General features: G+C 43.9%; 1 protein-coding gene and 1 pseudogene across 1 annotated transcript in view; both read left to right on the plus strand.

Moving 5' to 3' along the window:
• Window positions 1-3,587: 3,587 nt before the first annotated feature.
• LOC119621982 (U4 spliceosomal RNA) lies at window positions 3,588-3,711 on the plus strand (annotated as a pseudogene).
• Window positions 3,712-7,821: 4,110 nt separating this feature from the next.
• The window catches only part of TAOK1 (TAO kinase 1), a 169,684-nt gene continuing 164,693 nt past the window's right edge, over window positions 7,822-12,812 (plus strand). Inside the window, exons 1-2 of the mRNA XM_073004795.1 lie at window positions 7,822-8,066; window positions 8,438-8,506. The gene's annotated coding sequence lies outside the window, so the exon portion shown is untranslated. The remainder of the gene's footprint in view (window positions 8,067-8,437; window positions 8,507-12,812) is intronic.

Raw genomic sequence — 12,812 nt, forward strand, 5'->3', positions numbered from 1 at the left:
TTCCCACTGCTGCCACGTAGTTTAATACACCTCAAAACTGAATGCTGCCATCAATACTGTTTACACACAGGAAATGAACCAGGAAAATTTCTAATATCTATTTTAATCAAATGCTTCCTTTGGCCAGGTGCAGTGGCTCATGCCTATAATCCCAACACTTTGGGAAGCCAATGCAGGCAGATCACTTGAGACCAGGAGTTCGAGACCAGCCTGGCCAACATGGCGAAACCCCTTCTCTACTAAAAATACAAACATTAGCCCAGCATGGTGGTGCATGCCTGTAATCCCAGCTACTCAGGAGGCTGAGGCACGAGAACTGCTTGAACCCGAGAGGCAAAGGTTGTGGTGAGCCGAGATTGTGCCACTGCACTCCAGCTTGGGCAATAGAGTGAGACTCTGTATAAAAAAAACCAAAAACAAAACAAATGCTTCTTTTAATGGTATGTTGTATTATACCCACTAGAGACAGTGAGTGTCTCAAAGTTCAGGTTTTAAACAACCTCTCCTACATAACCAGCTCTCTCCTACTCACTGCGGAGACCTCTCCTACATAACCTGCTCTCTCCTACTCGCTGCTCAGAAACCCCTGAAGAAGGGACAGAGGTCTGGCCCAGTTATCATATGGCACCATGAAAATGGTTATCATGAAACTTGCCCTTTATTTTTCCTCTTCGTAAATTTACTCAACACAGAAAGGTTAGAATATTGTAAATGTAGAATTTGAAGGCATTTGAAACTTTGTGAGGATGAGATCAGAACTTGGAGCTTATGAACCATAGACATGCTTCTATAAGCAATTTAAGCAGGTTTCACATAGATCATACGGAGGAAAGCTTGCATCTTGGTAGTTTATTTTATGCAACAGAGGGATGCTGGATGAGGGAGATGGGGTCTGCATGGGAAGAACTTCCATAGAAAGTCTAGATTTACATCATCCCAGTTTATGAGCCCAAAGGCAAATCAAAACTTCTCACTCTCACAAAGCAGTATATAAAATCCAAATGAACATCTCTGAGTGGTCCAGCTTGGGCTCTGTGTCATGTGCCCTTCCCTGGCCCAGTTGCTTCACCAAGGGGTGAGCTATTTTGGTTGCCCACGCTGTGATGGTGTGCTCATCTGTAGCAAGAGACCCAGAGTAATAACCCCACAAGAACTCCACAGAACAATGGAGAGGAAACTTCTCTAAGAACTGTAGAGTACTTTAAAAAAAAAATGGTGTTTTTTGAGACAGGGTCTCACTTTGTCACCCAGCTTCGAGTGCAGTGGTGTAAACAGGGCTCACTGCAGCCTCAAACTCCCAGACTCAAGTGATTTTCCCACCTCAGCCTCCCTAGTATCTGGGACTATAGGTGCATACGAGCACACCCAGTTAATTTTTGTAATTTTTGTGGAGACGGGGTTTCCCTGTGTTGACCAGGCTGGTCTCAAACTCCTGAGCTCAAGTGATCTACCTACCTCAGCCTCCCAAAGTCCTGGGATTGCAAGTGTGAACCACCACACCCAGCCATAGGGTACTTTTTGCCAGAAGAAGAGGGAGAAATTTGGGACAGACAAGAACAACAGATGTTCACTACAAGTGGAATGGAACTGCTAGTGAGGCTAACTGATATGTTTTTTGTGGGGATGCTAGCTACAGTAGAATATATTAGCACTTGTGATCTGGTGAAAGAAAGCAGTTATCACCTGGATACAACAGAACTTTCATATCCAGACAGGATCTTCACCATAAGTCTGAGACATGGGTAGGGCATATTCATTTTACAGTATACACTTTTGGGAGTGAAGAGACACAGAGAAGCATAGCAGAAAATACATAATTTACATGGCAGGACCAGCTATAACTGGTATGTACATCAGTTTGGGAAGCAGGTGACCTCCACACATTCTTAGAACCTTAGACAATCCTGAAAACAACTGACATGTATAAGACTCTAGAAATACCCATCAGCCAGGTACATAGCACCAAAGTGACAGTAATCTCCAGAGAACTCTAGCATGTGTGTACATCTTTTCCTAGAGTTCTTGATTACACTAACCTTTGCAGCAGCTATTCTTCCATACACTCCAGGCAAACAGCTTTCAGTCACTCTTCTTGACATCTCCCACACCTAACCCAATTTCTGACACATAGGAGAAAATGTTTGCAGAATTATTGAACTGATAGCAAACATTTGTTGAATGTCATTATGTACATTATGCTAAGTTTGTGGACATAGATATAAATAAGACAAACATTCATATGCTTGTGTAGATCACAGCCTGGTGGGAAAGGCCAAAAAATAAACAGTTCTGTGTGAGGACTATTTGGTTGCAAACGAAAGAGAACCAGACCCAACGTAGCTTAAGAAAAATGGGAATGTTTTGGCACGTGCATGCCAAAAACTCCAGGGTCAGGACTGACTTTAGACAGAATTAGTTCCAGGTCTTCAGTGATCTGGTTTTATCTCCAGAATGTGTTTTCCACTGAGTTGCCTTTGTTCTGGGGCTTCACAGCAAAAGGAAATAGCAATTCCACTCCTTATATTCTCTCAAGGAAATAGAATGTAGTGGCTCTGAGAATTGCTTGAACCTGGGAGATGGAGGCTGCAGTGAGCCAAGATCGTGACACTGCACTCCAGCCTAGGCAACAGAGTGAGACTCCGTCTCAAAAAAAAAAAAGAATATAGACCGAGCATGGTGGCTCATGCCTGTAATCCCATCACTTTGGGAGGCCAAGGCAGGCGGATCACAAGGTCAGGAGTTCGAGACCAGCCTGGCCAATATGGTGAAACTCCCTGTCTCTACTAAAACTACAAAAATTAGCCAGGCGTAGTGATGCACGCCTGTAGTCCCAGCTACCCAGGAGGCTGGGGTAGAGGAATTGCTTGAACCTGGGAGGCAGAGATTGCAGTGAGCTGAGATCGCACCACTGCACTCCAGCCTGGGTGACAGAGCAAGACTCCGTCTCAAAAAAAAAAAAAAAAAAAAAAAAAAGAAAGAAAGAAAGAAAGAAAAGAAAAGAAAAGAAAAAAGACAATATAGTGGCTCAGGGTGAAAGCTGAGTTTGACAACTGGCTTCACCACAAACCGGCTATAAGAACTTAGATAAGTTAATCAAAATTCTTCTCTGTGCCTCAGTTCCACTCTCTCTCTCTTTCTTTCCCTTTCTTTTTTTTTTTTTTTTGACAGAGTCTCACTCTGTTGGCCGGGCTGGAGTGCAGTGGCACTATCTCCTCTCACTGCAACCTCCATCTCCTTGGCTCAAGCAATTCTCCTGCCTCAGCCTCCTGAGTATCTGGGATTACAGGTGTGTGTCACCATGCCCGGCTAATTTTTTCAACATGTTGGCCAGGCTGGTCTCGAACTCCTGACCTCAGGTAATCTGCCCACCTCAGCCTCCCAAAGTGCTGGGATTACAGGTGTGAGCCACTGCACCAGGTCCAGTTCCACTGTTTCTAAAAGGGAATATTAATTATACCTACCCAATATGGTTATTGTGAGGAGTAAATAAGTAGAGTGTTTAGAACGCTCTCTGGCATATAATCAGCACTCAGTAAGTGTTAACTATTTCACTATTTTTGTTATTATCATCATCATCAAATTTCAGAAACTTTGCATAGTGGCAGTATTGTAACCAATGAGATTTATCCGAGGTATGATTATTGCTCATTGAAAAATCAAAGGCTGGGCACAGTGGCTCACACCTGTAATCCTAGTACTTTGGGAGGCTGAGGCAGGCAGATCCTTTGAGGCCAGGAGTTCAAGACCAGTCTGGGCAACACGGCGAAACCCATCTCTACAAAAAACCACAAAAATTAGCCAGTATGGTGGCATATGCCTGTAGTCCCGGTTACTTGGGAAGCTGAGGTAGGAGGATCGTTTGAGCCTGGGAGGAGAGGTTGCAGTGAGCCAGGATCATACCACTGGACTCCATTTCGAGAATTCAATACATATATTACATTTTCGGGAGAAAGTAAGAAAATTTATTTCCAAAAAAAGCCAGAGAAAATCTTATTACACCCATTGGCTCTAATTGGATCATGGGCCCATCCCTGAGCGAGACTGGAGGATGGTCATACATACACTGTATACATGGATTGCTTAGGCCTGATCAACATGCTTCTTCCCTGGAGCACAGATCTACTATGGCCAGCCTGGTCTCGAACTTTTTACCTCAGGTGATCCGCCCATCTTAGCCTCCCACAGTGCTATAATTACAGGCGTGAGCCACCACACCCGGCCCAGAGTTAATTTTTATTCACGAAACTCACATAACAGGTTTATTTATTTCAGTCGTTTTGTTGGTTAAAGAACCAAGATTTTTTTTTTTTTTTCCAGAGTGATTATTCTTTTAATACCTTTACTTCTCATCAGGTCCTAATTCTTATTCGAACAAGATTCCCCCTTTTGGGTCTGATAATTGTAAAGTACATGCAAGTGACCTGCTTTTTTTTCTTTTTCTTTTCTTTTCTTTTTTAATACATTTATTTATTTATGTTATACTTTAAGTTCTAGGGTACATGTGCAGAACGTGCAGGTTTGTTACATATGTATACATGTGCCCTGTTGGTGTGCTGCACCCATCAACTCGTCAGCACCCATCAACTTGTCATTTACATCAGGTATAATTCCCAATGCCATCCCTCCCCTCTCCCCCCTCCCCACAATAGGCCCCGGTGTGTGATGTTCCCCTTCCCATGTCTAAGTGATCTCATTGTTAAATTCCCACCTATGAGTGAGAATATGTGGTATTTGGTTTTCTGTTCTTGCGATAGTTTGCTGAGAATGATGGTTTCCAGCAGCATCCATGTCCCTACAAAGGACATGAACTCATCCTTTTTTATGGCTGCATAGTATTGCATTGTATTCCATGGTGTATATGTGCCACATTTTCTTAATCCAGTCTGTCACTGATGGACATTTGAGTTGATTCCAAGTCTTTGCTATTGTCAATAGTGCCACAATAAACATACGTGTGCATGTGTCTTTATAGCAGCATGATTTATAATCCTTTGGGTATATACCCAGTAATGGGATGGCTGGGTCATATGGTACTTCTAGTTCTAGATCCTTGAGGAATCGCCACACTGTTTTCCACAATGGTTGAACTAGTTTACAATCCCACCAACAGTGTAAAAGTGTTCCTATTTCTCCACATCCTCTCCAGCACTTGTTGTTTCCTGACTTTTTAATGATTGCCATTCTTTTTTTTTTTTTTTTTTTTTGAGACGGAGTCTTGCTCTGTGCCCCAGGCTGAAGTGCAGTGGCCGGATCTCGGCTCACTGCAAGCTCCGCCTCCCGGGTTTACGCCATTCTCCTGCCTCAGCCTCCCAGGTAGCTGGGACTACAGGCGCCTGCCACTGCGCCCAGCTAATTTTCTTGTATTTTTAGTAGAGACGGGGTTTCACTGTGTTAGCCAGGATGGTCTCGATCTCCTGACCTCGTGATCCGCCCGCCTCGGCCTCCCAAAGTGCTGGGATTACAGGCTTGAGCCACCGCGCCCGGCCTAATGATTGCCATTCTAACTGGTGTGAGATGGTATCTCATTGTGGTTTTGATTTGCATTTCTCTGATGGCCAGTGATGATGAGCATTTTTTCATGAGTCTGTTGGCTGAATAAATGTCTTCTTTTGAGAAACGTCTGTTCATATCCTTTGCCCACTTTTTGATGGGGTTGTTTTTTTCTTGTAAATTTGTTTTTCTTTGTAGGTTCTGGATATTAGCCCTTTGTCAGATGAGTAGATTGCAAAAATGTTCTCCCATTCTGTAGGTTGCCTGTTCACTCTGATGGTAGTTTCTTTTGCTGTGCAGAAGCTCTTTAGTTTAATTAGATCCCATTTGTCAATTTTGGCTTTTGTTGCTGTTGCTTTTGATGTTTTAGACATGAAGTCCTTGCCCATGCCTATGTCCTGAATGGTATTACCTAGGTTTTCTTCTAGGGTTTTTATGGTTTTAGGTCTAACATTTAAGTCTCTAATCCATCTTGAATTAATTTTCGTATAAGGAGTAAGGAAAGGATCCAATTTCAGCTTTCTACTTACGGCTAGCCAATTTTCCCAGCACCATTTATTAAATAGGGAATCCTTTCCCCATTTCTTGTTTTTCTCAGGTTTGTCAAAGATCAGATGGCTGTAGATGCGTAGTATTATTTCTGAGGGCTCTGTTCTGTTCCATTGGTCTATATCTCTGTTTTGGTACCAGTACCATGCTGTTTTGGTTACTATAGCCTTGTAGTATAGTTTGAAGTCAGGTAGTGTGATGCCTCCAGCTTTGTTCTTTTGACTTAGGATTGTCTTGGCAATGTGGGGTCTATTTTGGTTCCGTATGTACTTTAAAGCAGTTTTTTCCAATTCTGTGAAGAAAGTCATTGGTAGCTTGATGGGGATGGCATTGAATCTATAAATTACCTTGGGCAGTATGGCCATTTTCACAATATTGATTCTTCCTATCCATGAGCATGGTATGTTCTTCCATTTGTTTGTGTCCTCTTTTATTTCACTGAGCAGTGGTTTGTAGTTCTCCTTGAATAGGGCCTTTACGTCCATTGTAAGCTGGATTCCTAGGTATTTTATTCTCTTTGACGCTATTGTGAATGGGAATTCATTCATGATTTGGCTCTCTGTTTGTCTGTTATTAGTGTATAAGAATGCTTGTGATTTTTGCACATTGATTTTGTATCCTGAGATTTTGCTGAAATTGCTTATCAACTTAAGGAGATTTTGGGCTGAGATGAGGGGGTTTTCTAAATACACAATCATGTCATCTGCAAACAAGGACAATTTGACTTCTTCTTTTTGTAACTGAATACTGTTTATTTTTTTCTCTTGCCTGATTGCCCTAGCCAGAACTCTCAACACTATGTTGAATAGGAGTGGTGAGAGAGGGCATCCCCGTCTTGTGCCAGTTTTCAAAGGGAATGCTTCCAGTTTTTGCCCTTTCAGTATGATATTGGATGTGGGTTTGTCATAAATAGCTCTTATTATTTTGAGATACGTTCCATCAATACTGAATTTATTGCGAGTTTTTAGCATGAAGGGCTGTTGAATTTTGTCAAAGGCCTTTTCTGCATCTATTGAGATAATCATGTGGTTTCTGTCTTTGAAGAACCAAGATTTTTTATGACTGTACTTTTAGTGTTACTGAATAAGTACTGAAGGGGTTTTCCCTTAAAAAAAAAAGTTTTGAGATAAAAGAATATAAACTGTACTTCTTCTCTGCATTGGAGTCTTTAGTTTGTTTGCTGCTCTTGTTCCAAAACTTCTCATTACTCAACTTACTAAACCCACAGACACTTTTCAAGAAGTTATCTCTTTTCTACCATCACCAACATATAGGGTGGCTTAGATCTGTATTTCCAAGTCTTACTGTCGTTCCAAGAATTACTATCAACTATCAGAATCTCAAAAACTCAACTGCATACTGATCGCGCTGCCCAGTGTACCTCTGAATCCCACGGGGGAGGGGGTGTCGAACCAAGTTGTGCAGGAATGGGATATTCCACACTCCAGGGCAAACTTATTCGTAGGATCAGTGGCGGGCTTTGGAGGTGGGCAGCCGGAAGGAAAGGGAGTGCAGATAAACTCTTCTTCAGATCTCCGGGGTGAAATGAGTGCACCTGACTCCCAGTTGGCATTAGAAGCTCCCTGAACTCAGTGACGGTATGCTGGACAGAGGCTGGGACTCCGGGCCACCGGGACAATTCTGCCAGTAGCAAGCGTTGCGCGCTCCTGTGAGGGCGCGCGCGCGCATGTAGTCGTGTCTCGCGCAGGGTCGGGCCTGTCAGGCGGGAAATCTCGCGAGATCGGAGACGGGGCTGACGGTCGGGAGGAGGGGAGTGGTGTCGGGGAAAGGGGGGGAACCTGGGCAGCGGCCGGGCTCTGTGGCTTCAGGGCTCGGGGAGAGAGAGGGAGGGTGGCAAAGAGAGTGAGTCGGTGCCGCCGCCTGCCTGAGGAGAGAGGAGGGGTCCCGCTCGCCCTGCGCCCTTCGCGGGCCGAGCGCACTAGGCACTCGAGAACATCTGAGGCCTCCCGGCCCCGGGGGACCCCGCCCCACCGTCCGCCGGCCGGCCCGCGGCCTCTCTTCCCTTTGTGAGCGCCCCCTTCCCAGGGGTGGTGGTGGTGGTGGCGGAGGGCTGCGCGTGGGCCCGCCCGCCGAGGGGCCGCGGCGGGGGACCGAGAGGGCCTCGGCTGTGTGAGGAGGAGAGGCGGCCGAGGCCCGGGCCGGTTCCCCCGAGGCGGCAGCGGCGGCTACGGCTCCTGGCACTTCCCCGCGCCATCTTAACTGAGCCCAAGCGCTAAGGGCGCCTCCTCGACCCCGGTAGTCCCTTCGCCCCCCCCCCCCCCGCCCGCCGCCCCTTGTTGCAGAGCTTGGGCTGGGCGGCTCGCTGGGGCTCTTGTGGGGGGGGGGGGCGGCGGTCTGTCGCCGGGCCCCCTCCTCCTCCTCACTCCTCACCCTCCAGGGTAGCGGCTACCAGAGCGCTGCCGGGGGCTGCGCCTGCCTGCTCCGCCCCAGACCTGTCGGCGAAAGGGTAAGGGCACCTCTGCTTTGGGAAAGGGAGATATGGAGGGGGGCGGGGAAATTCGGCCCACTCGGGCCTGTGTGTGGAAGACGGAATGTGGGGGTGGGGTGGGGGAGGGAGACAAGGAGGGTCTGTGATTCTGTGGGTGGGGTGAAGAAGCTGGTGAGCTGGGCGCCCTCCCGTTTTAAGGGGCGAGAGCAATTCCATTCCTTTTTCCTGAGGGTCACCGGAAGGGGTGTTGGAAGGGGGATGTTTCGAGGAAGGTGTGGCTCTCACAGGGAGACTGGCTTGATGTGCACCCCGGTTTAAAGGCGCGAGGTCCCTTTCCCCTCTGGTGCCTCTGCTCCTCCCGCTCCTTCTCCTTTGTAGTGTCTGTGTATTCTTGGGAAGGGAGACTGCTCTGAGTGGCTTGCTGGGTGGATTCCACCCCCTAGCACAGGAAATCTATACCCCTCTTCTGTAGGGGTGATGGAAGCGTTTCTCTCCCCCTACCCTTCCCCCTTCCCCATCCTCTAGTCTACTGCAATGCTGCAGAAGTCCAAGGCAGTTTCTTCATACACAGACTCATGTATACACAGAAGGGAGGGGGAGCAGGAGAGGGAAGTAATGGCGCTTCCCTTTAAAAGGTTACTCTTTTTCCTTTGGTTTTAAATCGATGACAGTACCGTTTTAATACTCTTCCCCTGAGATCTGTCCATTGGAAGTGTATCTGCTCCTGGTGTTATTGTTGGAGGATACGGCCTCTCGAGAGGGACTCCTCTTCTGTTAGAACAGTTTTGGTGTCTCTCTTTTTGAGAGATATCTGAGTTGACATTTTTTTGTGAGCAGGTTGGGTTTTAGTTAGAATTCAATAAAATAATTTTGTACCTCCTCATCCTCATTTCCCTTTTCTTTTTATATGACTTTTGTAGTTCATGAATAATTATTGGCCAGGCGCGGTGGCTCACGCCTGTAATCCCAGCACTTTGGGAGGCCAAGGCGGGCGGATCACGAGGTCAGGAGATCGATACCATAACACTGTGAAAACCCGTCTCTACTAAAAATACAAAAAATTAGCCGGGCGTGGTGGCGGGCGCCTTTAGTCCCAGCTACTCGGGAGGCTGAGGCAGGAGAATCGCTTGAACCCGGCAGGCGGAGGTTGCAGTGGGGCGAGATGGTGCCACTGCACTCCAGCCTGGGCGACAGAGCGAGACTCTGTCCCAAAAAAAGAAAAAAAAATTATTAACAATTATTACATACAGACAGCCTGTCTGATGGGCATTTCTCCCTAAGCTGCGAATTTTTAGGGTTAATACTGTTTTGTATAATATTGAAATTGGAATTTTTTGAAAATGGTTGGGTTACAAACCTTTCTGCAGCTGTTGCTTTGTTCTTATTAATCTGCCTAATTATTCTGTGATCTATTTTCTGTAGTCAGTCATTTTTTTCACTTCTTTTGCTACCTATCATATTTGTCTGAAAGCAGATCATCTTATCTGATTTACAGTAGTACTTGTTGGTTTTGTTCTTAGTTGAGTAGAAATAAATAAAAATTTAAACATTCTGGAAATGTGCTGCCAAGTGCGTTTTGTGACCAGAGTAGTTTTCAAGTCTCCATGTACTGATGATACATTTTTTTCTTTTTAAGTGTTTAGTAAATACTGGTGATGTGATTTTAAAATATTCCACATATGACTATTAGTAGAATTAAATTATTTTTTCCCAAAGTGAAGAAGAAGACTAAAATGTGTACAGATAATGAGTTGTCTTTGGTGTATTTAGTGTTTTCAGCTCTACTTAGTGACTTATTTTTAAATATTTCCAAATGCCATCTGCATTTTATGTTGTCATTAAATGTTGTCCAATAGAGCTTTTTTGGTGTGTTCGTTGCATTTTGAAACCTGTTTTAAGATAGGGATTTAAAGATGTTAGTAGTAGGGCCAGGCACTAACTTAGTTTCTGTCATTTTATATCATGATTTTGATGTAGGAGACATGGTATGTTAAATAAATTTTATTATTTTTTTTCCTCAGAAGATGGAATTCTCTTTGCTTTCTTTATTGCCTTTTAATGGTCATCTCAATTCATTGAAGTGAAATAACACTATTCATTTGAGTATTTATTTCATGGGACAAAGCTACATGTTGTTGATACGTAGAGTTTTCTCCATTATGGCAAATTATGCCAGAAAGTCTAATTCTCCGTATTATGGCTTGTTGATAATTAATTCATATATACTAGCATGTGTTGATCAAAGCATACTGCTCAGTAAAGAGTGACTGCTTTTACCTTGGAAAGTTGTAGGCAGAGAGGATTTATCAATAGAGGCTACAAAACTTAAAGGATTTACACAGGGTGTAGGTTAACTATTTACTTGCTATATTTCAGCATGCTGTAATTAAGGAGTACTCTTTAGGACAACTGAAAAACAAAAACAAAAAAAACTCTTTTTCAGAGCTGGTAGGAATGTTGCCTAAAAGTAGAAAAAGTATGTTCATGATCAATTAAATACATTATTAAGGAAAAATTGCCTGAGGGTTATTTCAGATGACCTCTGATGCCACTGTCAGAAAGAAAATGCTGAGAGCTGTTAGTCTGAGTTGATTCCAGATTAGTATGGCACTTCTTATGTTTCTAAATAGTTCATCTACAAAATGGCAGTGTAAATCACTTCCTGTTCTTTCACAACTGGCTCTTTCACTGGATTCTCTTTTAATGACTTAATTTTTGGCATTCTGATATCTGATTTGTTAATTTGGTTATAATTCTCATGTTTTATAGGTGGAAGAATTTCTGAGAATCAGCTGAATTTAAAGGCTTTTAATAGTCTTAAGATTATCTTGACAGTAACAAAACATTGCTTCTAAACTAAAGGATAGTATCGCAAACAAATTTAAACTCTGAGAGGTTTTAAAGAAATACAGCAATGTACAGGATCAAAAATGTGAGTGCACTGAATAGAAAATAATTATTGTATTTTTTATAATGTCGATTTTGGGAGAAGTGCGGATATGGCAGGTAATTGAATGGGTGGTGATATAAAATAAGCTTTCTGTATAACAAGGTATATATATGATATTTGGGCCCCTGTTACGATGCCATTTTAACAATAAGAAAACAACTCATTAGTTAACAGGATACTAGAAAGACTGGATGCTCATAACTAACCATGAGTATGATTTATTTTAATAATTTGCCAGTTCTTAGTAGACATGAATATTTAGTAAATCCAGAAGTTACCTAGGGGTCAATTGTTGGCTTTGAAATTAGAGTTGAGATTAATCTGTCTTTCATGTCTTTCACCTGGAAATAAATTCTGTGTTTTGCATTTGGCTTATTTGTATATTAAAATCACTTAATTTTTTTATTTGTATCTCTGTTTTGTTTTCAGTGGTCTTTATTATAACAACTAATTGCACTCATACTAATTTAATCTTTTATAAATGAGCATTTTTGGTACATATTAGTTGAGGGCTGATGTTTAGATGAGGATCATATATGAACAAATCTCTTTAAAAAAGTATTTCTGGGCTGGGCGAAGTGACTCAGGCCTGTAATCCTAGCACTTTGGAAGGCTGAGGTGGGAGGATTGCTTGAGGCCAGGAGTTCAAGAGCAGCCTGGGCAACATAGCATGACCCTGTCTCTATAAAAAAAAAAAAATTTATTTATTTATTTATTTATTTATTTATTTTTTGAGATGGAGTCTCGCTCTGCCGCCCAGGCTGGAGTACAGTGGCCAGATCTCAGCTCACTGTAAGCTCCGCCTCCTGGGTTCACACCATTCTCCTGCCTCAGCCTCCCAAGTAGCTGGGACTATAGGCGCCCGCCACCTCGCCCAGCTAATTTTTTGTATTTTTAGTAGAGACAGGGTTTCACCGTGTTAGCTAGGATGGTCTCGATCTCCTGACCTCATGATCCGCCCGTCTCGGCCTCCCAAAGTGCTGGGATTACAGGCTTGAGCCACCGCGCCCGGCCAAAAAATTTTTTTTTAATTAACAGGGACTAGGTGTGGTGGTTTATGCCTATAATCCCAGCATGCTGGGGGCTGAGGCAGGAGGATCACTTGAGCCGAGGAGTTTGAGGCCAGCCTGGGCAACATAGTGAGACCCTGTCTCCAAAAAATAAAAAAATATTATGGGGTGTGATGGTGCATGATTGTTGTAACTGCCTGGGAGGCTGAGGTGGAAGGATTGATTGAGCCCAGAAGATGGAGGCCACAGTGAGTTGTGATCATGCCACTGCACTCTAGCCTAGGCGACAGAGTGAGACTGTCTAAAAACAAGACAGAAGCCGGCGTGGTGGCTCAAGCCTGTAATTCCAGCACTTTGGGAGGCC

The sequence above is a fragment of the Chlorocebus sabaeus genome, chromosome 16 (assembly GCF_047675955.1).
Source record: "Chlorocebus sabaeus isolate Y175 chromosome 16, mChlSab1.0.hap1, whole genome shotgun sequence".
Taxonomy (NCBI): Eukaryota; Metazoa; Chordata; class Mammalia; order Primates; family Cercopithecidae; genus Chlorocebus; species Chlorocebus sabaeus.